Genomic DNA, 16,896 nt, shown 5'->3' on the forward strand with positions numbered 1-16,896 from the left:
GGCTGGTGCGGGATCGGGCAGTGTTTCGTTCTGCTGTGCATGGGGTCGCTATGAGTCGGAAACGACTCGACGGCACTTAACAACAACAACAACACTGACTAATTCTTTGAACAAGTAAATAATCAAATTATGTGACTTCCATTTCATCCTCTATATGGTAGAGTTAAATTTTTCCTACTGTATGTGGTTATGAAATCTCATATCAGTAGGTTCTTTACTTGTAAACATTTTATAGAAAACAGGCCAAGAAATTTTTACTAATATTAATAACTATCATTGAGATTTTATCCAAGACACTTATTTTTTCTTCTAGAGCTGCCTTCATATTGAGCTTGTCTGGTCTAGAACTGTTGGTCTCTCAGAGAAAATGTGCCATAAAGGAATCATATTCAGCTCAATTCTATTTTATTTCTAATATGCAAAATCATAAATTCAAAATGAAATTGGAAAAATCCTCGAGAACATTACGTTTCTCCAATAAAATGAAATGAAATGTCAGAAACAAAGAGATATTCTGTATTATGCCTATAAAATGCTCACCAGCAAGACCTCCTGCAAGATACATGTAAAGTCCTTAGACTTTGCATGTAAAATCCTTAGAACAGCATTTGGCATATAGTAAGTAGTACTATGTATATGTTAGCTATTATCATTATTTTTATTATTGTTGTTGTCTGACTTCTGCCTTCCTTCAATGCATAAAAGTTGTAGATCACAGAATAAAAAGAGGAATGAAAATATCTCCAGGTGGTATTTCAAAACAGTATCTCTGCTATATTAGTAATGGTGGAAGAAAGAATCAACCAGGAAAGAAAGTAATTTCCTATATACTTTCTCTCTGAAAACATATTTCTTCTATTCCCCTATTTGTATCACTGATATCTGTATCACTATATCTTCTAATAATTATTTCATCAAGGCTGTGGAAGGGCACAGTCTTTCACCTGATACACCAGTATACATCTACTCCTCACCTATCAACTATCTCATTATCTGATATTTTTTATTTATGACCATAGCAAAAAATCTACTGACTATTTTTCACATTAACAATGTATGTTGTTGTTGTTGTTATGTGCCGTCAAGTCAGACCCGACTCATAGCGACCCCTCCTTGGGTTTCTGAGGCAGTATCACTATGGAAGTAGAGTGCCCCATCTTCCGTCCGAGGAGTGGCTGGTGGGTTTGAACCACCAGCCTTCTGATTAGCAATCAAGTGCCTTAGGCACTGTGCTACCAGAGTTCCTTAACAATGTATATCTGGTGGTAAAAAACACCAAGGTGCCTGGTGAAAGTAACATTGGCTATGGTGGTTAAGGTTATATGTCAACTTGTCTGGGCCATGACTGTCAGTGGTTTGGTAGACAGATGTTGGGCAATTATATAATGATGAGATTTGGCAGTTATTTAAACCTCCATTTTGTGATCTGATGTGGCTGTCTTCTATTTTTACATAACACCAATTTTCATATAGCCTCTGGTCTTTGGAATATAACCATGTCAGTAATTGAAAAGTGGGTGTACTTCTTCAGGACTGGGACCCCAGAAACAGTGTTACCATAAAGCTATTTTTGTTTTTACCCCCCCCCCACATAGTTTCAACCCTGGTACCTCAAGAATAGTATACGATGGAAAACAGATCCATATCTTCAAACATAGGTTCTCAAAATCATCCCACTGTCAACCCCTCAGAAAGTACCACTCATTCACCAAGTTACCCTTTAGTATGAGAGTCTCCCTCTGTATTTGGTGGTAGCTGCTTTCCTAGAGGTTCTTCACTACCTACAAGATCAAAGGGCAGTGAATTAAGAGTTGAGAATATATGTAGGTTGACTTTCCAGTATGTCAGTGGCATCATCCTCATGTCCTGAATCACTGCCTCACTGGTTTATCTGCTTTTCCATAGTGTCAGTTATTTTTGTTGCTGTTGTTGTGTGCCATTGAGTTAATTCCAACTCACAGAGAACCTATAGGACAAAGTTGAATTTCTTGATAAAGAAATCTTTACAGATCCTTTCTTCTGTAGAGGAGCTGGTGGATCCAAATTGCCAATATTTTGGTTAATAGCCAAGTGCTTAACCATCATGCCACCAGGGCTCTTTGGTGTCAGTAGTGCTGCCCAGCAAATCTTACCTGGCTAAACACATTCTTCTTCAGTTCCAATTCCCATCAACCAGGGTCAGGGATAGAGAGTCAAAAGCTGATAGATTTCAAAGTGCAACAACTAGGCTGTGAGTGAATTATGCTTCCCACAGTAGATCTGAAAGTTACATTCTTATGGCCTCCACCTCTTCTTTTGAATCTCACTATCTGGGATTTGCCTTTATTTCATATTTCCCACATACCATGTAGTATATGTTGACCCATAAAAGAAAGTTGCAACACTATATCTAAGTCAATGTTAAACAAATACATGTATATGTATTTTCTCCCTACATGCTCCCATAGTGGACATCATTAGTCAATAACGGCACTCTTTCATGACAGATCAAGATGGAACCTTAGAACAGTGCTCTAAGCAGCCACTTTCGGCCATTAGAGTTGGTATGCCATCTTTATTATTATGATTTTAAAAGGTTCACAGGAATTACCCAAATCACACCCTCCTACCTCTTCCTGTATATAAAATATCACTAATGGAGCCTGACCAGCTTTTATTCAAATGTGTGTCCCAAAATGGCTGCTTAGATTCAAAGCCTGACATTCATCTTCTCATCTTGCACCTTCATTCTGGTCACTCTCCTGACTGTTCTGTATAAGATTTGGAGAATCCTACAACTCCTCCTCTATAGCTGAGAGAACTAACTAGTGGATGTTTGCAATGCATAAAACAGAGTGGTATAGACGAATTTGCTTCTAACCATAAAATGCTGTACCAAAACTCAAACTCACTGCCACTGAGTCATTTCCAACTCATAGTGACCACCATTGAGTTCCTGAGGCTGTAAATCTTTTCAGAAGTAGATTGCCCCATCTTCCTTCTATAGAACAGCTGGTAGGTTTGAATCACTGACCTTCTGCGTACCAGTCAAGCGCCTTATCCACTACACGACCAGAGCTCCTTTCATAAAATGCCATATAATTTGTTAATACCAATTTAAATCATTTTTGGATAGATTTCTTATTTAAATTGCATAGGAGTCCATCTCCTTCCCATAGTTCAAAGAAATTAATTAGAAGAAACTATAATAAAGTGTCCTGAGTTAGCTTTACACTACATTGAATGCACTATATAGAGTGTTCATTGATGGTCAGTACTTTACACTCAATATGGGAAATTAAATGTTGATAAAAAATACATTTGATATAAGGTAGATGGGAACTCTGGTGGCAGAGTACGTAAGGCATTTGACTGCTAAACAGAGGCTGCTGGTTCAAACCCACCAGCAACTCCTCAGAAGGAAAGTTGGGCAATCTACTGCCGTAGTGATACTGCCTTGGAAACCCAAGAAGGGGTCACTATGAGTCAGATCTGACTTGACGGCAGTGAGTTTGATTTTTTTAGTAACAGAGATGTGACAGAGAAAGAACAATAATCAGTAATGGATCACCATTTCTGAGACAAAGAAAACCAAATCATAACATGGCTTAACTATCACAGCTTTGATAAGGGCCAGAAATTCAACAGCATCATTAATGGTGAAAGAACAAATTGGTTACAGCAACTGGTCACTTTTTAACAGAATAGTAGCTTTCATATTGGAAAAGTCAAGTCATCTTATGGAAACCTGGATACATGTAAATTCCAGAAAAGTCCTGAACATAAGCAATTTGGCTCTACTTCTTTTACCTGAACGTGCAGAAGCCTTTAAAAGGAAATGTATTAAAATGACCACAGTGAAGTGAAGATATTGAAAATATCTGTTAAGCTAAACAGTTTTTATGTCTATTACTATAAGTGAAGAACAACAAAATATTACATCTCTCAAAAATGTCTGTAGAAAGAAGAAAAATGAAAGGTGAACAAGCAACACATTTTTAAATGTCATTAAAAAAACACTTTTATAACCTTCTTTTGGATATAGTAAAATTATTACTACACAAAATGGAAAGGAAGGCTGAAGTGAAAACTGATGGTTCTGTAAAACATGCTGTGTGGAAAACAGGTGCTTAATGCATTTTGAAGCAGGGGAGAAAAGGTTCTTGTAATCACTCATGTGTTGAGGCATATATGTTTCCTTAATCTTGATATTATCATTGTTATTTTTCATAACATTTTTTAATATATTGGATTGAGTGACAAGAAATAACACTTGCATCATATCTATTAACTGAATCTTTGGGTTTTGAAAAAATAATTTAATATATTATTTTAATTAAAAAATAGAGTTTCATGAACTATTTTGAAATTCTTAAAGCATAAGCAGTGAGTCTACTCAGTATACCTCTCATTTTTGCAATTTTGTTATACAACCAATTCTACAGGGGGGAAAATAAGCTTTTCTCTTTCATTTTACTATTATAAAAAGATTTTTTTTTTCTTACTTAAAAACTTTTTTACATATTATGTTAGATTTTTATTCGTCTCTAATACATTTGGAAACATTTTTTGTTTCTCTTTAGCCTAAGCACTTTAAATTATTTGAATAGTAAATTTTACTAATAATAAAACTTCAATGCATATAAATGACTGTGGAACATACATAAATTCTGAATGTGTAACAAAGAGAGGGAGAGTCATAATACTTTCTTTTCAGCTTCATCAACTCTAAAGGATTATTTCTTAGTATAATTGTATGACAAAATAGAATAGTTAATTAAATACTCCAAATGTATTTCCACATATATAAGTCACTTATTAAGCCCACTTATTATTACCCAACAATTTCTGAACTTCCTATAGCCCCACCCACTGAGCGAGGGTTACCACCTGCTTCTATATCAACTGATCAATGATCATTGTTTATTTTCTTCATCTCGATAAAACTAAGAATCTCAATGGCTGTTCTGTGTGTGTTTTAGATTATTTAATACTGAAAACATGAGGTATAGGAAGGAGAATTTAAGGGACATAATTTTCAAAACATTTTATCCTAGAGAAACATCTTCCACTTCCCTTTAATAAGCTTCCAAAAAGTGTCTCACTAAAAATCAGAGTAGAATGAAAATTTCTAGGCTATTTTCTTATTATATTCCTATATTCTCTAGCAAAGAGATATCTTTAGATCTTAAATGTCCTTCACATCTATTCTCTCTCTCTTTTTTTCCTTTCAAAATATGAAACTTTCTCCTATACCATGGCTACAGAAGATCTGAAATTTGATTGTGGACTCTTAATAATCCACACGATGAAGGACTTGGATAGATACTTTTCATGGTGACTAGTTTTTTTTTTAATTATTCATTAATATTAGACCCAAAAATTGTAAATCAAAAAATGCTGACTTATTCCATAATCTTATATCTATTGCAATATTTGCTCATTGACAGGGCCATGTAGCTCAGCATAAGTTCTTGAAATCTACCAGCTAAGTTCATAAATATAAAATTTTCAAGGGATACCAAGACTAGCTTCAAAAGGTAAAAGTAAGAGAATGACTAGTTTTAAGGTGACAAAGTAAAGACATCATCGATTCCATCCTTTTTCTGAAACTGTCTCAAAACAACAAAGAAAATGATAAACCAAAATGAGACAACCCACAGTATATTTGAACATGATTTGCCAACTGAAATGAATATTGGACCAGAAAGAATAAGGATATTGAGAAAGAACACACATAATCTATGTGAAAAGCATGTATCAAAGAAAAAAGAAAGAATAAAACATGGAAAAATAGAGAGTAGACAAAGAGTGTGCACCAGAAAAAAAGTTTCCTATGAAAGAGATGAACATCTTGCCAAATAATTCTATGAAATTTTAGTAATCAAAAAATAGTTCTATGAACTGATCTCTGGATACTAGGCACAGAGCAGTGACCAGTTTCAGAATGAAAATGTCCCATAAGGCATTTGATTGCTAACCAGAAGTTTAGTGGTTCAAACCCACCAGCAACCCCTCAGAAGGAAGACTGGATAATCTATATCCATAGAGATACCACCTCAGAAACCCAAAGAGTGGTAGCTCTGAGTCGGAATCAACTTGACAGCAGGGAGTTTGTTTGTTTATTTTTAATTCTTCTGTGAAGACCCAGTCAAGCACATACACTCAACAGTAAAGAGAACTTCCAGAAAGATGGTAGAATAGGCAGACAAGCTACATAGACTGTCTATGACAAATAAACAAGAAATCAGATGAAACAGATACAGATAATATGTCTGGAATCCTACATTTCAAAGAAAAGAATAAATAAGTGGCTCGAACACTGACTAGAAGAAGAAACTCAATGAAAACAGCAAACAAGGAGACAGATGGACCTATGAACTGTCAACTGGCCCAACAGCCTGGTCATTTCAAATTTTTCAAGCAGTGTTCTGAACAGGACAGCAACCTGATAATTGGTTTTGCTTGCCAAGGACTGCACAGGCACCCCCACTAGTAGCTGGCAAGCAGAAAGCAACCATGCCCACTTTACCCAACAACTTCTGAACTTCCTGCAGCCTCACCCACTGAGCGAGGGTTACCCACTGAGCTTCTATATCAACTGATCAATGATAGATGGCAGCCAACAACAGCCCAATCTGCCTTCAACTGCTTTACACAAACAACTGTGAAATGTGAACATATTTTCATCCTTTATCAAACCCTCCAGGACACAGGTGGTAAGCAGCTAAGTGCTGCCAAACTAGTAAACAGAACAGCACATCAGCCCTACTCACTCATATATGTTTAAAAAAAAAAAAAAAAAACCTGGGTGAAACATATCAATATACAATCACCAATTAAATACAAATAAAACAACATTACAACATCTCAGAGACAAGAGACTATCTCACTTCACCCAAAGAAGCAAGATAAAATAGTACAAACAAGGGACCAAAATACAGAGCCAGAAAATATCTCTGAGGAAGAAATGGCATTGGAACTACCATATGAGGAATTCAAAAGAATTATATTTAGGTACTTCCAATGGATATTGAAAGTACCTAAATGGATACTGTCAATGATCAAGGAAAACACTGACAAAAGCAAAGAAAATAGAAACAAAATTCTGGAAAAATTCAGGAAAACAATACAAGAACAAACTGACAAAATGAATGAAAAACTTGAAAACAGCAAATAGAAATCTAGAAGATTCATACTAAAATTTCAGAAATAGATAACATATTAAAGGGACAAAAGAACATAATTGAATCAATGGAAGACAGAATTAACAATATTGAGCACAAATCTCTCAATACTACTTGTTAAAGGAACAATCAGAAAAAAAATGAAGAAAAGCTAAGATTTTACATGAAACACCATCAAAAGCAATAATATATATGTGTGTGATCAGAATTTTAGAATAAGAAGACAAAAAATTTTTTTAAAAAAATCAAAATTTGTTGGAAGAGAACTTCCTGAATATCATGAAAAATAAGAAGACACACAGTCAAGTAATTTAATAAATACCAAACAGGGTAGACCCCAAAAGAAAATAACCAAGACATATGATAATCAAAGTTTCCAAAACCAAAGACAAAGAATGAATCCAGAAAGTATCTCAGAGAAAAGGAGAGTTATCTACAAAGGCCAACCAACAAGACTAAGCTCTGATTTCTTAGCAGAAACCATGCAGGTAAGAAGGCAATGGGTGACATTTATAAACCTTGAAAGAAAAAAATTGCCAACCACAAATTATATATCTAGCAATATTGTCTCTCAAACATGATGGCAAAATTGGGATATTTCCAGGTAAACAGAAATGAAGGGAATTTTTAAAAACCATCCCAACCTTACAAGATATACTAAAGGGAGTCCCTCGGACAGACAACCAACTACAGCAGACAACAGCCTGAGATTAACATAAATGACAACATCATACAGAGACCAGACAGATGTAAATGTATCCAAAGTAAAATAGACCTACAAGACTGAAAGCAGAGAACTAGACATATCAATTTGTAAACAAGGACAACTACAAAGCAAAAGAGGGAATAAAATAGTGTAGTTACAGAACTTACAAATGGAGAGGAAGTCAAGATAATTTCAAGATAGGACAGTTTTAAACTTGGGAACAAAATAATACATCACAGAGTAACCTCAAAGAAAATTAATAAATCCTCCTATCAAAACAAAAAAGAGAAAAGGCACAAATATTTAGCAAATACCAAAACAATAATAAGAAGAAAAATAAAAAAAAAAAAAAAAAACAAAAAAGAGAAAAGGCACAAATATTTAGCAAATACCAAAACAATAATAAGAAGAAAAATGAAAAAAAAAAAAATAAACAAAATGAGCTAAACACAGAAAATTATATCAAATAAAGTAATCAGCACCACACACACACACACACACCCCACAAAATGACAGCAATAAATTCATACTTGTTGATAATTACACTGAACATAAATGGATTAAAGACACTAACCAAGAGACAGAGAGTTGTAGAATGGATAAGAATATAAGATCCATCAGTATGCCAACTAGAAGAGAAACATCTTAGACACAACGACAAAAATAAACTAAAAATCAAAGGATAGAGAAAGAATGTATCAAGAAAATGGCCATCAAAAAAGAAAGAGGAGTGGCATAATTAATTTCTAATAAAATAGACTTTAAGGCAAAAAACTAGCATAAGATACAAGAAGAACATTATATAATGATTAGAAGATAAAGAGAACATAACCATCATAAATATTTATTCTCCCAATGACAGAGCCCCCAGAATATTTAAATCAAACTTTAACAGAATTGAAAGGAGAAATACATAATTCCACAATGATAGAAGACTTACACACAACTTTCAATGAAGAATAGAGTAACTAGAAAGAAAATCAACAAAAACACAAAAGAACTAAATAACACAATCAACCAATTTGACCTTGCAGAGATACATATAACAAGTCACCCAACAATAGCACAATTTACTTTCTCTTTCAGTGCACATAGAACATCCTCCAAAATAGACCACTTATTAGGCCACAAAGCAAGTCTAATAAATTTTAAAACATGAAAATACTGCAAACATCTTCTCAGATCAAAATGTGCTATAAAATTAGAAATCAACATTAGGAATATCATGGGGAAAAAAGCCAACACATGGAAACTGACTATCACCTTCTTTATAAAACTAGAACTATTGGGTAATAGAATAAATTTAAAAATGAACTTAAAAAATTTCTTGTATCAATTGAGAAAGACAACACAACATACCAAAATCTTTGGAACACAGCAAAAGCAGTTGTCAAAGGGCAATTTGAGGCAGTAAATAAATGCACACATCAAAAGAGAATAAAGAACCAAAATCAGCACTTTAAACAAAATCCACCAATTAGAAAAATAGATGCAAAATAAGCCTACAGTCACCAAAAGAAAAGAAATGGTAAGATTTGAGCAGAAGAAAATGAAAAAGAAAACTGAAAAGCAATAGAAAGAATCAAGACTAGAAGTTGGCTCATTTAAAAGATTAATAAAATTGGCATTCCACTGGCAAATTTAACAAAGGTGAAAAAGAAGATGCAAGTAACATGAATAAGAAATGGAATGGGCAACCTCACAACAGAGCCAACTGACATAAAAGGATAATAACAGAATACTGTGAAGACCTGTAAGGAGCTCTGGAGGTGTAATGATTAAGGCATTTGACTGCTAACCAGAAGGTTGGCAGTTCAAACCCACCAACCACTCCATGGAAGGAAGATTAGGAAATCTACTTACGTAAAGATTTACCATCTTGGAAACCCAAAGGATGTCAATATAAGTCAGAATCAACTCAATGACAATGAGATTGGTTTGTTTTTTTATGAAGATGTGTACTCCAACAAATTTGGAAACCCAGACAAAAAGGATAGATTTCTAGAAACATACTACCTGCATAAATTAATACAGACTGAGTTAGAAAATTTGAACAAGTTCATAACAAAAGAAGAAATTGAACAGCGCATGAAAAATTCCCAAAGGAAAGTCTTGGTCCTGACAGCTTCACTGGGGAGTTCTACCAAACATTCAGAGCAGAGCTGACACTAATTCTACTCAAACTATTCCAAAATATACAAAAGGAGGGAATATTCCTGAATTCATTTTTTAAAACAAGCATAACCCTGATACCAAAGCCAGGTAAAGACACCACTAAAAAGAAAATTATAGACCAATATCCCGAACATAGACACAAAAAATTCTCAATAAAATCCCAGCCAATAGAATTCAACAACATATCGAAAAATAATACATCATGAGTAAGGTGTGCAAGGATGTTTCAACATTAGAGAAACAATAAATGCAATCCATTACATAAGTAAAACAAAGGAAAAGAACTACATGATTATATCAATTGACAGACAAAAGGCAATTGACAAATCCAGCACCCATTCCTGAAAGGAAAATTCCTCAACCTAATTAAAGATATATATAAAAAAACAATAGCCAATATTATTCTCAATGGAGAGAGACTGAAAGCATTTCTCACATGAATGGATACCCAACAAGAATACTGTTATCACCACTCCTATTCAACACTGTATTGGAAGTCCAAGCCAGAACAATAAGGCAGGAAAGGGAAATAAAAAGGCATCCAAATTGGCAAAAAAGGAGATAAACCACCTCTATTTGCAGATGATATAATCCTATATATAAAATCCTAAAGACTCAGCAAGAACACTACTGTAACTAATTGAAAGTTTCAGCAAAGTGTCAGGGTACATGATCAACATACAAAAATCAATCAGATTCCTTTCCAGGAACAAAGAGAACTCTGAAAAGAAAAATGATACAATTTATAATAACTACCCAAAAGATAACAGACTTGGAAGGAAGAGGCCATCCACTTCTCAAAGAATTGGCCAGTGAAAACCTTATGAATACCAGTGAAACACTGTCTTATATGTAACTGGACAACTTTGTGAATAATCCTGAAATATTGTCTGATAAAGTGCCAGAAGATGAGCCCCTCAGGTCAGAAGGCACTTAAAATATGACTGGGAAAGAGCTGCCTGATCACAGTAGAGCTGACCTTAATGATATGGATAAATTAGAGCTGTCAGGACCTCCAATTGCTGATGTGACATTACTCAAAATGAGAGGGAAAAAAAAAAAAAACAGCTGCAAACATCCATTAATAACCAGAACAGGGAATGTATGAAGTACAATTTTAGGATAATTAGAAGTTGTCAAAAATGAAACAGAACGTGTAAAGATTGACATCCTAGACATAAGTGAGTTGAAATGGACTGGTTTGGACCATTTTGAATCAGACTACCATATGATCTACTATACTGGGAATGACAAATTGAAGAGGAACAGCCTGGCATTTCAACATCACAAAGAATGTTTTAAGATCTACCCTGAAATACAATGCTGTCAGTGATAGTAAAATATCTATACACCTACAAGGATTAGTTAATACAACTAGTATTCAAATTTATGCACCAAACACCAAAGCCAAAGACAAGGAAATTGAAGACTTTTATCAACTTCTGCAGTCTGAAATTGATTGAACATGCAATCAAGGTGTGCTGATAATCACTGGTGATAGGAATGAAAAAGTTGGAAACAACGAAGAATCACCAGTAGTTGGAAAATTTGGCCTTGGTGACAGAAATGATGCTGGAGATGACATGATAGAATTTTGCAAGACAAACAACTTATTCCTTGCAAATACTAATTTTCAACAATACAAACGGCAACTATACACACGCACTTCACCAGATGGAATACACAGGAATCGGATTGACTGCATTTGTGGCAAGAGGGAATGGAGAAGCTCAATTATCTTCAGCCAAAACAAGGCCAGAAGCTGATTGTGGAACAGACCATCAACTGCTCTTATGCAAGTTCAAGTTGAAGTTGAAGGCAATTAAAACAAGTCCATGAGAGCCAAACTATGATCTTGAATATATCCCTCCAGAATTTATGTTGTTGTTTTTGCCGTCAAGTCAGCCCCGACTCATAGCGACCCCTCCTTGGGTGTCCGAGGCAGTATCACTATGGAAGTAGGATTGCCCAACCTTCCTTCCGAGGAGTGGCCGGTGGGTTTGAGCCGCCAGCCTTCTGGTGAGCAGTCAAGTGCCTTAGGCACTATGCTACCAGAGCTCCTCCAGAATTTATAGACGATCTAAAAAACAGATTTGATGCACTAAACACCAATGACCAAAACCAGAGGAATTGTGGGATGAAATCAAGAACATGATGCATGAAGAAACAAAAGGTCATTTAAAAGATAGGAAAGGGAAAAAAAAAAAATCAAAATGGATGTCAGAAGAGACTCTGAAACTTGTCCTTAATTGGAGTGTCACTAAAGCAAATGGAAGAAATGACAACATAAAAGAACTGAACAGAAAATTTCAAAGAGCAGGTCAAGAAGACAAAGTCAGTTATTATAATGAAATGTCCAAAGACATGGAGTTGGGAAGCCAAAAGGAAAGAACATGCTTAGCATTTCTCAAGCTGAAAAAACTGAAGAAAAAATTTAAGCCTTGAGATACAATATTGAAAGATTCCATGGGCAACATATTGAATGATGCAGGAAATATCAAAAGAAGATGAAAGGAATACACAAAGTCACTGTACCAAAAATAATTGGTCGATGCTCATACATTTCAGGAGGTGGCATATGGTCAAGAACCAATGAGACTGAAGGAAGAAGTCAAAGCTGCACTGAATGAATTGGTGATAAAATCCATGAATTGACGGAATACTCACTGAGATGTTTCAACAAATGGATGCCCCGCTGGAGGCACTTACTCGGCTATGCCAAGAGATTTGGAAGAGAGCTACCTGGCCAACTGACTGGAAGAGATCCATATTTGTACCCATTCCAAGGTAAAAGGATCCCAGAGAATGTAGAAATTGGTGAACAATATCATTAATATTACATGCAAGTAAAATCTCACTGAAGATAATTAAAAAATGGTTGCAGCAGTATATTGACAGAGAACTTCCAGAATGCAAGCTGGATTCAGAAGAGGATGTGGAATGAGGGATATCATAGCTGATGTCAGAAGGATCCTGCCTGAAAGCAAAGAATACCAGAAATATGTTTACTTGTGTTTCTTTGACTATGCAAAAGCATTCAATTTTGTGGATCATAACAAATTATGGATAACATTGAGAAGAATGGGAACTCCAGAACACTTAATTGTACTCCTGAGGAACCTGTACATAGACCAGGAGGTTGTGGTTCTAACAGAACAAGGAGGCACTGCATGGTTCAAAATCAAAAATGAAGTGTGTCAGGGTTGTATCCTTTCACCATACTTATTCAATCTGTATGCTAAGCAAATAATACAAGAAGCTGGATTACATGAAGAAGAAGGTGGCATAAGGATTGGAGGAAGATCAGTAACAACCTGCAATACACTGACAACACAACTTTGCTTGCTGAAACTGAGGACGACCTGAAGCACTTACTGATGAAGATTGCAGTCTGCAGTATGGATTACATCTCAATATAAAGAAAACAAAAATCCTCACAACTGGACCTAAGCAGCATCACAATAAATGGAAAAAACATTGAAGCTGTCAAGGACTTCATATTACTTGGTTCTACAAACAACACCAATGGAAGCAGCAGTCAAGATATCAGACAACGTATAACACTGGGAATTCCAGAACACTTAATTGTACTCATGAGGAACCTGTCCATAGACCAGAAGGCTGTCATTCAAAAAGAACAAGGGGACACTTCATGGTTTAAAATCAAGAAGGGAGTGTGTCAGTGTTGTATCCTTTTACCATCCTTATTCAATCTATATGCTGATTACATAACCCAAGAAGTTGAACCATATGAAGAAGAACATGGCATCAAGATTGGAGGAAGAATCATTAACAACCTGCGATACGCTGACAACACAACTTTGCTTGCTGAAAGTGAAGATGACTTGAAGCACTTACTGATGAAGTTTGAAGAATACAGTCTCCAGTGTGGATTACATCTCAATATACAGAAAACAAAAATCTTCACAACAGGACCTAAGCAGCATCACCACAAATGGAGAAAACACTAAAGTTGTCAAAGACTTCATATTATTTGGTTCTACAATCAACACCAATGGAAGCAGCAGTCAAGGTATGAGGCGACTTATAACACTGGGATTTCCATAACACTCAATTGTGCTCATGAGGAATCTGTACATAGACCAGGAAGCTATTGTTCAAACAGAACAAGGGGACACTGCATAGTTTAAAATCAAGAAGGGAATGTGTCAGGGTTGTAGCCTTTCACCATACTATTCAATCTGTATGCTGAGCAAATAATCTGAGAAGATGGACTATATGAAGAAGCACGTGGCATCAAGATTGAAGGAAGAATCATTAACAACCTGTGATATACTGATGACACAACATTGCTTGCTGAAAGTGAGAATGACTTGAAGCACTCACTGATGAAGATTGAAGAATGCAGTCTGCAGTATGGATTACATCTCAATATAAAGAAAACAAAAATCCTCACAACTTAACCTATAAGCAGCATCATGATAAATGGAGAAAAGATTGAAGTTGTCAAAAACTTCACATTGTTTGGTTCTACATCGATGCCAATGGAAGCAGCAGTAGGACATCAGACGACATATAGCACTGGGCAAGTCAGTTGTAAAGGATCTCTTTCAAGTGCTGAGGAGCAAAGATTTGTCCTTGAGAACTAAGGTATGCCTGACACAAGCCATGATATTTTCAATTGCCTCATACGCATGTGAGAGCTGGACAATGAATAAGGAAGACTGAAGAAGATTGATGCTTTTGAGTTGTGGTACTGGCAAAGAATGCTGAAAGTACCATGGACTGCTAAAAGAACTAATAAATCTGTCCTGGAGGAAGTGCAGCTGGAATGATCCTTGGAAATGAGAATGGCCAGACTTTGTCTCACCTACTTTGGTCATGTTATCAGAAGGAAGGTACCATTCCCTAGGAAAGGATGTCATTCTTGGTAAGGTGGAGGGTCCATGAAAGAGAAGCAGTGGCTGTGGCAATGGGCTCAAGTATAACAGGGATCGTAGAGCTGGAGTGGGAACGGGCAGTGTTTTGTTCTGCTGTGCATAGGGTCACAATGAGTTGAGGACAACTCGATGGCACCTTAACAACAATAACATTGGGCAAATCTGTTGCAAAAGACCTATTTCAAGTGTTGAAGAACAAAGATATCTCCTTGAAGATTAAGGTGCACCTCACACAAGCCATGGTATTTTCAATCACCTCATATACATGTGAGAGCTGGACAATGAAAAATGAAGACCGAAGAAAAATCAGGGCTTTTGAGTTGTGGTGTTGGAGAAGAATGCAGAATGTATCATGGACTGCTAAAACAACTAGCCAATCTTTCCTTGAAGAAGTGCAGCTGGAATGCTCCTTGGAAGCAAGAATGGCCAGACTTCATGTCACCTACTTTGGTCATGTTGTAAGATGGGACCATTCCCTGGAGAAGGATATATCATGCTTGGTAAACTGGAGGGTCAATGAAAAAAAGATAAAGCCCTCCACAAGACGGATTGACACAGTGGTTACAACAATGGGCTCGAGTATAGCAAGGATCGTGGGGCTGGCACAGGACCATATAGTGTTTTGTTCCACTGTACATAGGGTTGCTATGAGTTGGAGATAACTTGACAGCACCTAAAAACAACAACAACACAAAAGATGGAGTACTAAGGAATAAATTTAATCAGAGACACAAATGACCTATACAAAGGAAACTACAAAATACTACTATGAGAAACCTACATGAATGGAAGAACAGACCATGTTCATAGATAGGAAGACTGAATATAGTGAAAATATCAACACTACTCAATATGATCTACAGATATAATGCAATCCCAATCCAGCTTCCATTATCTTTCTTTAAAGAGATGGAAAAAGTAATCACCAACTTTATATGGAAAGGAAAGTGACCCTGAATAAGTAAAACACTACTAAAGAAGAAGAAGAAAGTAGAAAGCCTAACATTGGCCAAACTCAAAACTTACTACATAGCTGCAGTAGTTGGAAGAGCCTGATCCTGGTGCAACAAAAGACATATAGACCGATGGAACAGAATTGATAAGCTAGAAGTAAATCCATCCACCTATGGATAGCTGATCAATGACATAAAGGCAAAACTCATTAAATAAGGAAAAGATAGTCTCTTCAATAAATGGTGCTGATTCTGGTTCAAACCTACCAGGTATTCCTTGGGATAAAAATTAGGCAGTCTGCTTCTGTAAAGATTTACAGTATTGGAATCCTTATAGGGCAGTTCTACTATGCCCTATATGATCACTATGTGAGAATTGACTCGATGGCAATGAGTTTGGTTTGCTTTGGCAAAACTGGATATCCTTTTGCAGAAAAATGAAACAAGACCCATATCACATACCATACACATAAGCAAACTCAAGTTGGATCAAAGACCTAAATGTAAAACCCTAAGCCATAAAGATCATCAAAGAAAAAATAGAGGCAAATTTAGGGGCCCTAAAAAAAGGCATAAATAAACTATCAAACATAATTAAAAATGCACAGACAGCAGAAGACAAACTAAATGACCGAGACCTCTGAAAAATTAAACATTTATGTGCATCAAAAGAATTTATCAAAAGAGTAAAGAGAGAACCGACAGACTAGGGGGAAAAAATTGGCAACAATACATTGGATAAAGGAATAATCTCCAAATTTATAGATAACTTCGACATCTCAACAAAGAAAACACAAGCAATCCAATTTAAAAATGGGCAGACACTTCACCAAAGAAGACATTCAGGTGGCTAACAAACACATGAAGAAATGTTGGCAATCATTAACCATTAAAGAGATGCAAATCAAAACAACAATTCATCTCACCCCAGCATTAATATCAAAATTCGAAAAACAGGAAACAACAAATGCTGGGAAGGGTGTGGAGAGACTGAA

This window comes from Orycteropus afer, unplaced genomic scaffold, assembly GCF_000298275.1.
Source record: "Orycteropus afer afer isolate SDZICR_OR568_19922 unplaced genomic scaffold, OryAfe1.0 scaffold00297, whole genome shotgun sequence".
NCBI classification, from domain to species: Eukaryota; Metazoa; Chordata; class Mammalia; order Tubulidentata; family Orycteropodidae; genus Orycteropus; species Orycteropus afer.